This window comes from Camelus ferus, chromosome 4 (genome assembly GCF_009834535.1).
Source record: "Camelus ferus isolate YT-003-E chromosome 4, BCGSAC_Cfer_1.0, whole genome shotgun sequence".
NCBI lineage: Eukaryota > Metazoa > Chordata > Mammalia > Artiodactyla > Camelidae > Camelus > Camelus ferus.
In genome coordinates this window covers 63,050,226-63,063,949 of record NC_045699.1, presented here as the reverse complement: position 1 = coordinate 63,063,949, position 13,724 = coordinate 63,050,226, and the positions used below count along the sequence as shown (strand labels likewise).

The 13,724-nt window shown below is 41.1% G+C and overlaps 1 long non-coding RNA gene across 1 annotated transcript in view; it reads right to left on the bottom strand.

Annotated features, from left to right (window-relative positions):
• Positions 1–1,606: 1,606 nt before the first annotated feature.
• The window catches only part of LOC116663247, a 19,684-nt gene continuing 7,566 nt past the window's right edge, over positions 1,607–13,724 (bottom strand). Inside the window, exons 2-3 of the long non-coding RNA XR_004319456.1 lie at positions 8,434–8,442; positions 1,607–1,617 (exon numbers count right to left, since the gene is read on the bottom strand). This is a non-coding gene — a long non-coding RNA (uncharacterized LOC116663247). The remainder of the gene's footprint in view (positions 1,618–8,433; positions 8,443–13,724) is intronic.

Here is a 13,724-nt window from a genome sequence, read left to right as displayed (position 1 = left end):
GTCTTTGACTAGGCTATTTCACAACCCTGTAAATGATAGGAAAATGATAAAAATGCAAATTATTCTTGCTCATAGACATGAAAATTGATTTTGTCCGGTAAATGTACAAATTAAGAGATAATTCCAAACACCACGGTATTGCACTAAAGATAATAACCAGCTTTGCATCTATTAGCAAATTTATTTCTGCATTCCTGATGGCCTATATATAGATTAAATATCTTACATGTATATAATACTATACTATATAATATATGGTATATATACTAAGTAATAATACATGTACTAATATATAATATATTTAATCTATCTATCAAAACCAGTTCAAAGGAGAATCTGATTAGCAGACATATATATATAGTTTTCATTAATTACTGAGTTAAAATCTTTGACAAGAATTTATTTTATATATACATCAGAGTCATGATTTATACCTTTAAAAAACTATAACAGTATTTCTAGTTTGATCTTATCTTCATTATAAATATATATGGATATATAAAATTCATACACACACACACACACACACACACACACACACTTGTATTTTTTAGAGAAAGCCTAGAAGGATGAACACAAAAATGTTTGCGAAGGATGTCTCAGGTAGGGTTGGGTAGATAACATTTCAGCTGACTTTTACTTTCTTCTTTATACATTACTGTATTGTCCAAACATTTTCATGCTGAACATCCATTTTATAGCAAGTTAAAAACAAACAAACAAACAACCACAACCTATTTTCCTTTTTAAAGGACAAAACTGAAAACTCTCCTGCAGGAACCAGTCATTTGGGATGGGAGGAGAGAGTGTTACACTTCCTCACTCTACAGGGCTTTGCGGTTGGGTATTTAGGTAAGGGGACCCCATGGGAAGGGAGGAGGCCAGCTTAATTCTCAGCCGACTTGTCCTTCCTGACCTAGGGCACTCAGGCATAAACCGATCTGAAGTGGCCAAATGGCTGATCTGGGGGTGGTCAAAGCTGAAAGTTGGACCTCAGCTCTGTCTGACTCTTTGATCTTGAGCTGGACAATTAATTCAGCCTCAGGCCACAGCCCATGAAGAAAACTCACCCAATCCAATCCCTCCTTTCTACCCACGGAAAAACCGAGGCCTGGAGCGGGGAGGGAACCCACAGAGAACACACAGCAAATTAGGGGCCACCCTGGCACTAGAACCCAGACATCCAGAGTCCTGGCCCAAAGCGCTTTTACCTCCCCAATAATACTGGGGTGAGTGTGAAGGGCCTCAGGTGCCAAGTCGGAAAGACTGGCTGGAGAAAAACAGGCATGTCTGAACGGAACACGTCAGGGCCAGAGTCAGATCTGTGTTGGGGAAGCATTTTCAGAGCAGAAAGGAGCCAAACCACCCACCATCTGGGGACTGGGCTGGGAAAAGGGTCTATTCTAGGACTGAAAACTCTACCAGGCCTTTAATACACTTCCATTGCCACTTAATTGCATTTGAGGGGTAAGTTAGCTGCTTTTTTTGGTGTTGGTTTAAAAAAAACAAAAACAAAAAACCAGTGTCAGGGGCTTTTGTTATGCAAAGAGAGTTGGAAATTCCCCTGAAATGGAGACGTGTAGGACACTAAAGCAGCAGAGAGGGAAGACTGTGCTCCTGGTGATTCTGGAGTATTATGACATTAACTGGCTTTTCCTGGGGCTGGAGCTAGGCTGGGTTGAGGGGCCTCTTCTTGCGGTCCCTGCCAGGAATGGAGGAGAGCGGCGGTCCCTTCGGACTGAAGGGCCCAGGCCGGTCTTAAGTTCCTCTTTATTATGTGCTTTGTGCCCGAGCCTCAAGGCTGCAAGTCTCACAATTTTTGCCATTTCAGTGAATGAACTACACTATGGTTAACTTAGTATTTTTCTGTAAATCTACCTACTTTTTAATAACTTCCAATATATTTTTAAAGAGCATTTATAAAGCTACCTCAATGGGGAAATCAACATTATTTTCATAAAAATAAATACAAGGAAAACAAAACAATGCCATTAAATTCCAGCTAGATACTGTTTCTCTGTTGGAAAGGGAGATTGGCACATGTTAGAGAACTTTTAAGAGGATATTAGAAGCAACCTGAGGCTTTCCTCGATTTAATCAGAAGGAACGAGGGCTAATTGAAAACAGAATAACTGTCTCACAATGTGGTTCAGTTACTGCCCTTGTGTGAAACAGCTTAAATGAACTATGGGTCCACCAGTGATGCCAGCCAAACTTTGGAGAATGCTTTGGACCCTACTCCCCCCACCCATTCGCTGAGTTACCTTGGGAAATGTCCTCAACCTCTCTGAACCTCACAGTCCTCACCTGCAAAAGGGATATGTTGACAGAACCTACTCCCTAGACTTCCCTGAGAGGTAATAATGGTGATAAAGGTGAGGATGATAATGATGCTACTAGGAAGGTTTTGGTAAAATTCTTTAAGCTGAACCTTTAGGTATTAGGTGAGTTTTGGGGAACTGGGTGAAGAGTTTGGGTCTTTGCCTGAATTAAAAGGAACTGAGAGACCAGCAGAAGGCTGCATGGTCAACAGAAGTTAGCTTCCACCAGGGTGGATTTGTGGAAAAGGGAAGCCTTCCGCAGATTCTCAGAAATAATCAAGGAAGTAAAACTAAATAAGGATATTGAATTTCCACGGTCACGCAGGATGGAGGCTCGGACAAGAATGGTTGAACATTAAAGTGAAAGGTAACCTCTAAATGACAGACAATTTGGGGACCTGAGTGCTATAATTATTGTTTTCCATTTTACACGCAAGGAAAATGAGACTATAATATCAGATGACTGCCAGGAAACTCCTAGCAGACCTATTCTCCCCGCCTTCATTCTTTCCAGTACTTCAACAAAAGTTCTGAACATGCTTAACCACAGCTAGACTCTGGGTCTGGGCAGGGGTGGGGTGGATATATACGCTGAAAAAAAAAAAAGATGAAGATTTGCAAAAACAGTATGGACAATATGATCTTATTTATGTGAATGAAAAACCAGCAAAGCTGTATCTTTATGTACATGTATCTGTATTTATAAAAGCTTCGAAATGGAGCTGGTAGCAGTGTTCAGTTTGATGGAGTGGGTGGGGAAAGGAGAACTTTAGCATTAACTGTACTGTTTGAGGTAATAGTAACAAATGTCTATATCATTTGTTATTGACAATTTAAATAAATGACTGTTACAGGCTGAATTGTATCTGCCACAAATTCATATGCTGAAGTCCTAATCCTCAGTACCTCAGAAAGTGACTATATTTGGGATTTAGGACTTAGACACATAGAGAGAAGACCACGTGAAAACATCCATCTACAAGACAAGGAGAGAAACCAACACTTGATCACAGATTTCTAGCCTTAAAATACATTTCTGTCTTTTAAGCTACCTAATCTGTTGTATTTGTTATGGCAAATATTAAAGAAAAAAAAATTCAACGGCACTTGTTAAAAACAGTAAAGCAGATTTTATTCAGGACCATATTGACAGGTATAGGGACTGCAATGGGATTTCACAACGGGGTAGAGAGATTGGGCTAAACTCCAAATACAGCATGGGCAAGTGGAAATTTATAGCCAGGGAGCAGGGTGGGGTCAGTGGATGGAAAATTACTGGGAGGAAACAGGGGTAAGAGGAATTCTGGCTAAATCAACCTAAAAAGATTTTTGCAGGAGACAAGCCAGGATAATCAGACATCCCTTGAGAGATGGTGGAGGATAAAGAACCTGATCAGACATCGAGGGTCGGAGGTTTGGTGGTTAAACTGACTTAGCAGGGTTATTGCTAAAACTAGATTTTATAAGGAAGTGCCTAGATGTGCCTATGAGAAAGTTCAGAATGCTGACTACCGTTTGGTCAAGCAAAGAATCTTTGTCCCAGCCCTGGTAAACTAATACAATGACCAAGGTAACAGTCCTGACTTCTGGGAGCTCCTAGCCTATTGGGAGAAGCAATTAATAGTAATAATAACCTTACTATGATACCAGGAAAAATGGGAGAAGTCCTGCAAAGTGCAGAAGCAAAACTATGGAACCTGGGGGTGGGAGACACTGTTATGCCTGGCAGGTTTCACAGAGGAAGTAGCCTTTGAGTTGGGCCTTGAATGATGAACAGCAGAGAAAGCGGGGTGGGTTGTTGCAGGTAGGGAGTCAGGAAGACAGGGACTGTCCCTGAAAGAAACATAGAAGCCGGCAGCCAGGGTCTGTTCTGGGTCAGATTAAGACAAGGGAGCTACACCTGAGCGTAGGCTTCACAAGGGGATGTCAGGCAGGAATAGCTGGAAGTGTTCCTTGAAGTATCCATTTTTCAGCTATTGCTGACAGCTGTTGGCCACCATGGAGGGAGTGACATCACCACATTTGCTTAGTAGAAAAACCACCCTGAAGTCCATGAGACCAGAGTTGAAAAGTGATGGCCCGAGGGCATATCAGGTCCACAGAAATGTTTTGTTTGACTCACCTAGGTATTTTTTAAAATTTAATTAACTGTTCTAACAGTTCATAATTTATAAATAATTAATTTAGATGCATAATTTATAAAATTAATAATTTATTGATATAGTTTGAATTTAGATATGTTGTTTATAATATATGATATATTACTTTTATATAAACTAATAAAATAAAATCAATATATTATAATTATTTGATACATTTGATATGTAAAATATAAATTTTAAGTTGGAAGAGTTCACAGAATTTCAAGTCTCTTAACAAGCGTTGTGGGTTGAATGTTGAAGTCCTAACCCTTGGTGCCTGTGACTTCAATCTTATTTGGAAATAGGGTCTTTGCAGATGCAATTAAGATGTAAATTAAGATGAGATCTTACTGGAGTAAGTAGGCCCTTAATCGAGTATAACTGGTACCCTTGTAAGAAGAGGAGAGGGGACCCAGACACGCAAAGAGAAGAATGCCATGTGGCTGATGAGGGAGGCAGGAATTGGAGTGATGCAGCTGGAAGCCAAGGAACAGCAAGGACTGACCACTTCCAGAAGCTGGAAGAGGTAAGGAAGGATATTACCCAACCTGAGAGGGTGCAGGGCCCTGCCAACACTTTGATTTCCGATTTCTAACTTCCAGAACTGTGGGAGAATACATTTCTGTTGTTTTAAGTGGCAGCTTGTGGTACTTTGTTACAGCAGCCATAGGAAACTAATACAAGGAAACTGTATGTCCTCTGGGTAACAACTGGCTGAAGCTGAGGAAAGGGTGCCCCCTGGAGGTGAGCCTCCAGCCACGCGGCATCCCTCATTCCTCCTAAGGTGCAGACTCTGTAGCTATATTCCAGGGGAGAAAAGAGGTCTCAGTTCGTACAGCAGCAATGGGTGTGTGTGTGCGTGTGCGTGTGCGTGTGTGTGAAAAGCTTTGTTCTTAGAAACAATCATTCTTTATTTCATGGAAGGGAGTAAAGTAATAGTTATTATTATATACTGTGTTTTGTATCATTACCATGAGCCAGGTCCTATGTTGAAGGCTCTTTATGTTGTGCCATTTAATCCTCCCTACACCGCTATGTAAGATCCCCACTCTGTAGATGAGAACAGTGAGGCTCAAAAAGGTTACATGACCTAGATCACAGATAAGAAGTAACATCTAGTAGGTGCCAGGCACTGAGCTGAGCACTTTATGTATGAGCTCACCGAATCCTCACAACACCTTATGAAGTAGGTACTCTTATCCCCAATTACCTCTCCCCTCTCCCAGTGACATGAGGAAACTCAGTACAAGAGGTCAGGCAACTCGGTCACATTATTCACCACTGAAGCTAGATGTTTTTGTCTGGATCCAAAGCCCTAGCTCTACAAAAGCACAAGCTCATTAGTTAAAAGGCTTTTCATTCATTTGTTCACTGATGAATGTGCTTATGTTTTATGCGTTTTTGAAGGAGGCAGCTGGGTATAGCAGGGAGAACACTGGTTCAAGTGCTCAGAGACTTGGGCTCTGGTCTAGCCTGGGCCTCAGTGTCCCCATCTGTGAAATGCAGGGGCTCTACTGGCCAACATAAAGGTCTCTTCTTGCACCAAGAATCCCTTATTCAGGGATTCCCTGGCCGTGGGAAGAATTTACCATTTATTAACACTATGACAGCTCAGAAAGCTAACGTATTTGCAAACGTCTCAGCAAATGACAGAGCCAGGATTTTAATCTAAGTCCACCTCCAAAAGCATCTCCGTGTCCTCCTAGATCAGGAAAAGAACTAAAAAAGAGACAGAGGTAGTTCTGCTGCCGAACGAACTCCGTGTGCTGCACACGTGGGACCAAAGGCCAGGAGTTCTGACCGAGGAGCTGGCCTGGCGTGGGCCTGTGACACCCTCTTGTGGACCAGGTCCGAAATGCTCTGCTTTGCCAGCTTTTTCATTTTAATACTAGAATAGATGGAGGATTTAGGGGGAAGCAGAAGGTGGTTTTCCCAATAGTTTCTGAAAACGAATGACCCTAGCTATTGTCCTAAAACGGAGATTGCTTGAAGGCCTCGGTCACTTAGAGAAGCCCAGCTGCCCTGCATTCATTTATTGATGAAACAAGTTACTTTCTGTTTCTGTTTTTTACATCTTGTTCATACTTGTACCAGGTATAAAGCAGTGGCTCCAAGAAAAATGGCACCTTTCCTTTTTAGTTCAGAGTTGGGGAGGTCAGACGTTAAGCCTGTAAAACTCAGAAAAAATACACAGGCAGGAAAGAATTCTTCTTCCTGTCTCTTCAGTTTTCTCTCAGATATCTGGAGGGGAAAAGGATCTTTGGCAAGACCAAAGAAGAGAGAGAAAGACTTCAAAGTATAATTATTCATTAAAATATCTATCTGTTCTCAAAGGTTTCACTTGTTTAACAGATACTGTGCTGTGGGAATTCTAAAATACCTAAATCCTTCCTGTACTGAGGCTTCATGAAGAAGTGGATACTCCCTCCCCCAGAGAAGGCAGCAGCAGGGCCCAGAATCAACCCTGAAGGCTGCAGGGGCCTCTTCCCAGAGGGACCTGGCCCCCAGCAGGGAGAGCAGAGGGGTAGAAATGAGGGGCAGGGCTGGAAGTTTTGGTAGAGAGGGCTTTTACATAACATTTCTGACCTTCACAACAATCTAATAAACCAGGGGCCAGCATGCCTATTTTACAGATGAGGAAACTGAGGCCCAGAGAGATTCAGAACCTTGCCCAAGTCTCAGGCCTCATAGGCTGTAGTGTTGGAATCTAAGTCTTGGAGAAACAATAGGTTAGGAATCCAAAGCCTGGTTTCTAGTCCCAACTGTGAACACACTTGCTGAGTTGGGCATGTCAGTCAACAACTTGGATCTCTGTTTTCTCTTCTGCATAAAGGGGGTTTGGTTAGAAAGGCATTTACTGACCTTTCCTTTTAAAGGATCGAGCAGAAAAACAGGAAGAGGGAGCTGCGGAGGGGCGCCCGTGGACAGGAGGAGACAGGAGCCCAAGTCCAAGCACAACCATCAGTCACGGATGAGTGGACTACTGATGTGGATCACTCTCAGTAGGAGCACACTGAACATCAGAGACCTCAGAGAGCCCCTTGTCTAGCCAATTTTTAAAAAGCTTTATTATCTCTCTTGTTAGACTCATCCTAGTAAAGGAACCCCCTCATGGGAGGGCAGTAAATCACAGTTTACAAATCACATTCATATCTGTGGTCTCATGAGTGCTTATCCCTTCTCTGTGAGGTTCACAGGAGAGGTACTGCTATCTCCATTTCACAGAGGACAAAACTGAGGCTCTGAGAAGGCCCAGGGTCAGCTGACAAACAGCTTTCAGTTGGCTGGCTGTCCCTCTGAAGCCTGAGTGTGTCTGGATGGGGAGGGAGACCACTGTGATAGATCGGATTACTCTTTACCTATACTCATCTCCTTGGAGGAGAATTATGTGCCCCAACTCTGTCATCATGAGGCCACAAAACTTGCTCTGGCCAATGAAATGTGAGCAGAAGTGATTACTTTGGAACAGAAGCTTGAAGACCCAGTGTGTCATTTACCATGTCACTTTTTCTTCTGCCATGAAACCTGGCGATGTTCCAGAGATAGAGACAGAGACAGAGAGTGAGCTCTCTCAGCCTGGTCCTGGAGTAAAGATGATATGAAATAGGGGAGCAGGTGACTCATCATGGACATAGAGATGAGTAAGAAATAAATCTTTGTGGTTGTACACCACTGAGATTTGGGGGTCATTTGTTACACAGCAAAACTAACATATCTATAAAGACAACAGCCTCTCTTGGGAACAGGGAATAGTGATGTCAGACCATGGATAAGCTGGTCTATGGTTTTGTGTGTGTGTGTGTGTGTGTGTGTGTGTGTGTGTGTGTGTGTTTGGGGTGGCACAGTGGGTGAATTTGCCCTGGACCCTATAGTCAGTCTTTCAAACCAACTACTACACCTGCAGGAATTTGTTTCCCATTCTTCTCCTCTCCTCTCTCGCTCCAATTATTTTCATTATGCTGCCGAAAAACTTCGGATCTCTGCTGAATTTCATGATAGCAGATAAAGGTTTTATCTTTCCCAATTTATATGAAGAAACTGCTTCAGGAGCTATTGATTGGCTCTCAGAAATAATAAATGCAGCTGCTGTTTCCCGAGGGCTTGTTCACTACCAGGCACTCGTTAAGAGCTTTTCATGCTTTACCTCATTTTCGCTTCACAACTACCTGAGGAATTAGCTCCTACTATTTCCCCACGTAAGAGGCAAGGAAATGAAGAATTAGAGACCTTACGGAACTTATCCAAAGCCACACAGATACTGAGAAGCAGGGCTGGGGCTCAAATCCAATTATCATGTTGGGAATTTCCAACTTGTCCATTTGGGTCCTTCTTGTATTTGCAAACTCTGTTATAGTTGTCTCCTCTGCTATTTCTAATCCTCAGTCTTTGCTTACTATGGATGGAAGAGTGGAATCCCTTTTCCCTAGTCCTGGTTTCAGTGAGGAAGCGTTTTTTGTTCTGAGCAGGCTCCTGGCTCCTCGCCCCACTTTATCCATTCCTGACAGGATGAGGGACTGGTCCGCTTGTAAACTTGAGAATACCTAGTTAAGCTCAACTTGGCGCGTCCTACTTCCTGCCGGGTGGGGGCTGTTCCTGGAGCTCCACCCCCTGCAGCAGGAGCTCTGGGATTCATACTAGCTACCAGTCTAAAAGGTGCTTCTCCAACCTGGCTTATACCAGTAATAAAGATGATCTTTTGGCCTCCCTCTGCTTCTCTTTGTTTTATTCTTCAACTTGTTCAGAGTCACAGCAGATAGGATGCTCTGTACTCAGAGTCTCCCTGAGGGAATTATGCTGGTGGGAATGTTTCAGGGTTTGCTGCTGGTTCCAGTCCTCGCCTTGATGGTTTCAGAGTGCAACCCCAGTTTCCCTAAGCCTTTGAGCTCTAATGCCTGCTCCCACCTAAGTGAAGAAGTGTGGTGTGGCAGAAATGGCCAGTTGTTTCTCAATACCATTCTTTCCTTCCTCTATTAATAACAATCCTCCCCAGAATAAAGACTACATTTCCCAGCCTCCCTTGCAGTTAGGTGTGGTCACAAGACTCATCAATGGGAGAAAAGCAGAAGGGATGAGCACAACTTCTGGATCAGACATTAAAGGGAAGGCACGTGCTATTCACTTCCTTTTTTTCCCCTTTGCTGGTGGAACAAGATATGATATTGCAGCTGGAGTAAGTATTTCGAACCAGGAGACAAAAGCTACGTATTTGGTTGACAGTGCAACAACCAAGGAAGTGCTTAAAAATTGCCACCTTCAAGCCACCATATCAGCCCTTGACTACCTGTCCAGACATCTATGTGAGAGAGGAATAAACTTCTAACTAGTGAAAGCCATGATCATTTTGGGGTCTCTTAGTTACAACATCTGAGCCTATGTACCCTAACTAAGCCATGTGGGGACCTAAGACGTTGCTTCTCAGTTTTGGGGAGGGGTACAGGGCTCTCTGGCAGGAGCCTAAATGTGCAACTGATTCACACATATGAGGGGATCAGGGAAAAAGAGAGGGATAAAAGGATTGGGCATTTGTTGAATGCTTAGAATATTCCAGATACTGTGACTGATACTTTCTGCCACTCTATCTTAGTTGATCTAAACAACAATTCTATGGGGGTGGATCTATTATCCTATTACGTAGTTGAGGCTCAGAGAAGTTGAGTGCTAAGGTCATATAGCTGATAAAAAGTTATGCTAGAAATGGAGCTAGGGTTAGTGTGACTCTCAAAACCATATTCCTTCCTCCATGGCAAACCATTAATTCACTGTCTCCTTCCACCAAATATAATACAATACAACATAATAAAATCTTGTCCCTCCATGGGTCTCTTGTGTTTCTGCACATCCTGTGAGCAGAAGCACTGACCATCATTTGTCCCAGACTATCTTTACAAGGATGTTTGTAGAGCAAACAGCCTTCAAAGATAGAGTGTTTCCTTCCAGAGCAAAGGACAGAAATGTTTACTCCCCACTATAAAAGATTTGGTTTCTCTAAGCTCAGGGTTCCTGACATCTAGGAAGTGATGTAAATATGCTGATGCTCATGCTACATGACGTGCTGTGAATAATAAAGTCCTTTGTCTCTGAACTGGAAGTCTGACGTCCTCTCCTTATATCCTTGAAACTGCATTACACTAAGTTGTAGGCTTGCAACTAGGGTAGATCTTGGTTCTTGACAGCACCTGCCATATTTGTGCCATGGAGTCACCATGTTTAATCCAGTTGTCACATCACACGTGCTCGTAACTTACATTATTTCAACTAAATGTGCAAGGTCAACAAAGCAGTAAGAAAATTTAAATACTCCTCTGCGTTCCCTTTTTCTAAATAAATGCATGCCTCGGAGGAAGCATGTGATGAAAGCACTGAATCTGCTATTTTCTTAGTGGATCTTAGTTTTCACGTGGCTTTCATGGCGTGGTCATTTTGACATACTGAGTGTGATTCTAATATTTGAAGATGCCTATTTTTTCATGACCATGGTTTCTAAATCTAAATCACCCAATTCTGGTGGTCAGCCAAAGAGAAGCTATCAGATCCAGTGCTGGAGGAAAATTTGGAGACAACAAATCAGTCTCCAGTATGAAGCTCTCCTGAAAATTTTTCAAGTACACTTTTCACCTTATGTGATTTTTGTTGTTATGGATCAACTTTAGAATGTTATACCCTCATAGATGATAACTCCGGGGGATTATATTTTGGGAGTAGGGTCAGTACAAGGTTGGGGGTACTATTTTCATGGTCACAAAATTTCTTTTACAATTGAATATAGCATGTACTTATCATTACATTTATACATCACTTTCTTCTTTAGTACCACAAATTTGAATCTAATCTCTTTCTATATCCAGACACTAAAGAGTCCCATGGAGTTAATTTTCACTTCTTTGTCAGTCTGTTAAATTTTGAAATACAGTATTAGCAATTGCCTTTCCTTTCTTTCTTTCTTTCTTCTTTCTTTCTTTCTTTCTTTCTTTCTTTCTTCTTTCTCTCTTTCTTTCTTTCGGATAGGTAAACTTTTTTTATTGTAGTATAGTTGATTTACAATATTGTGTTAGTCTCGCATGGTGATTCAGTTATATACATACACATACATATATATATATTCTTTTTCATTATAGGTTACTACAAGATATTGAATATAGTTCCCTGTGCTATACAGTAGGACTTTATTGTTTATCTATTTTATATATAGTAGTTAGTATCTTCAAATCCCAAACTTCCATTTTATCCCTCCCCTACTTCCGCCACTTGTAACCATCAGTTTGTTTTCTATGTCAGTCAGTCTGTTTCTGTTTTATAAGTAAGTTCATTTGTGTCATTTTTTTTAGATTCCACATGTAAGTGATATCATATGGTATTTGTCATTCTCTTTCTGGCTTACTTCATTTAGTATGATAGTTCCTAGGTGCCATTTCTTTTTGATTAAATTAGTATTTTTCATTATTTGTTTTTACTCAATTGAATTATGTTTGTTGGAAGTTAATCAACTACATTTGACTATGTATTAATTTTTTAAATTAGGTAGCACATACACATGGTAATAAACTTCAGAGTACAAATTGTATTGGTTCTGCTGTATCTTCAATACTACCTCAGGAATTGGGGCACCAATATTTTAAAATCTGGTTCTGGATTGATGGCAGCTCCAAAAACACTATATAACAATGGGACAAGCATAGAGAGAGATAGAGGAAAAAAATCTACAATCCAAGATAAGTCTATGAACCAAAATTCTAAAACATATGAGGAAAATTAACAAAATTAAGTCTATATAACCAACAAGGAGATGAATTCACTTGGTTTAAATAAGCACAGTAAGAGTTCTGAAAATGACTTTAAATGTTTAGGCTCTAGAAAATAATAAAAGAATAAAGTAACATCTATTTTTATAAAAGAAATTATAAAAATATAAACAGGTATACATGAATCAAGAACAGCTGGATATGAGAAAGAATCGGTACCTTGAGTGATGCCATGCATCTCTTCGAGGAATGAGTGACCCTCAAAAATTTGCTGTATCTTCCAGCCAACTGCCAGCTTGTGTTATTCAAGCTGCACCTGAAGGATGAACATTTCTCTGCTGTGCTCCAATCTAGGACAGTCTAGGGAAGTCAAGGTTTGTGTGGGCATGGTGAGGGCAGTTTCAGTCCCCCTCCATCTACAGCCCTCCACCATGCCATCCAAAGTCCCCTTCCATGTAGTCTCTTGCTTTTGTTTTCCTTTGCTTAAGAAGCAATGGGCAGAGCAGATTAGTAAGTAACATATCAGGGGGTTGCCAGTCATCTCTTCCTGCAAGCACACTCAGTCTTCACAAGTGATTCTCTTGGAGCCCTTCTCCCTTGTCTAAGAGGGACTACAACCTCCATAGAGGGAGAGGAAGGGATGGATCTCTTTTTAGACACTGCATTTGCTCTCAAGGTTGACTTTCCTCCCATCTCTCCATTCTTTCTTTCCACTGATTAGCGATGATGGTTTGTCTGTGAGGAGAGGGGAGGGAATGTGAAATAAATGGGGAGGAGTGGAGTAGGAATGGGTGGAAAGGTTGGAAGAAAAATAATGGATCTTCAAATTTAATGCTGGAATATAGATGGTTCCAAACACTGGCAGTTCTTTAAATGTAGATTGTGGGCTCCTTATGGACTTTTTGGTTCTGATTTGAATTTCAGCAGAAGTTTCAGGACAATAGGAAAAATCCCTCTCAATGTCCAGTTACATGAGAATATATGTCTATTTCCTTCTCCTTTTATGGTTTAATAAATGTTGGCATACTATCTACTTTTCTGTGTTTTGTTTCTTTTCACTCGAAGTATTTCCCAGAGATTGTTCCATATCAGGTCATGTATGTGTGCCTCATTCTTTTTTATTACTTCATACATTCCACAATACGGATGTACTAAAATTTACTACAACAGCTCTCTCGTAATAGTTAGTCTCTAATCTTTTGCTATAAATAATGCTGCAGTGAATATTTTGTGTATACATCTCTTTTCATATAAACAGCTTTAAAAAAAGTTAACTAGAAACGTTGACAGATGTTTGGCATCCAAAGGACATTCCTTCTTAATTATGCTGCAATTAGTGACACAGTCTCTCCCTACTTTGAAAATTCTGTGAATTATTATAAGAATGGACAATTTCTAATGTCTGTAATTGCATGTGATAGGCGTTTTTGCATTCGCAACAATGTTTCTCTTCAATGCTGCATCAAAATGTAATGTGTGACATAGACTTAAGCAATGGTTGGGATCTACATTTAAACTGCTAC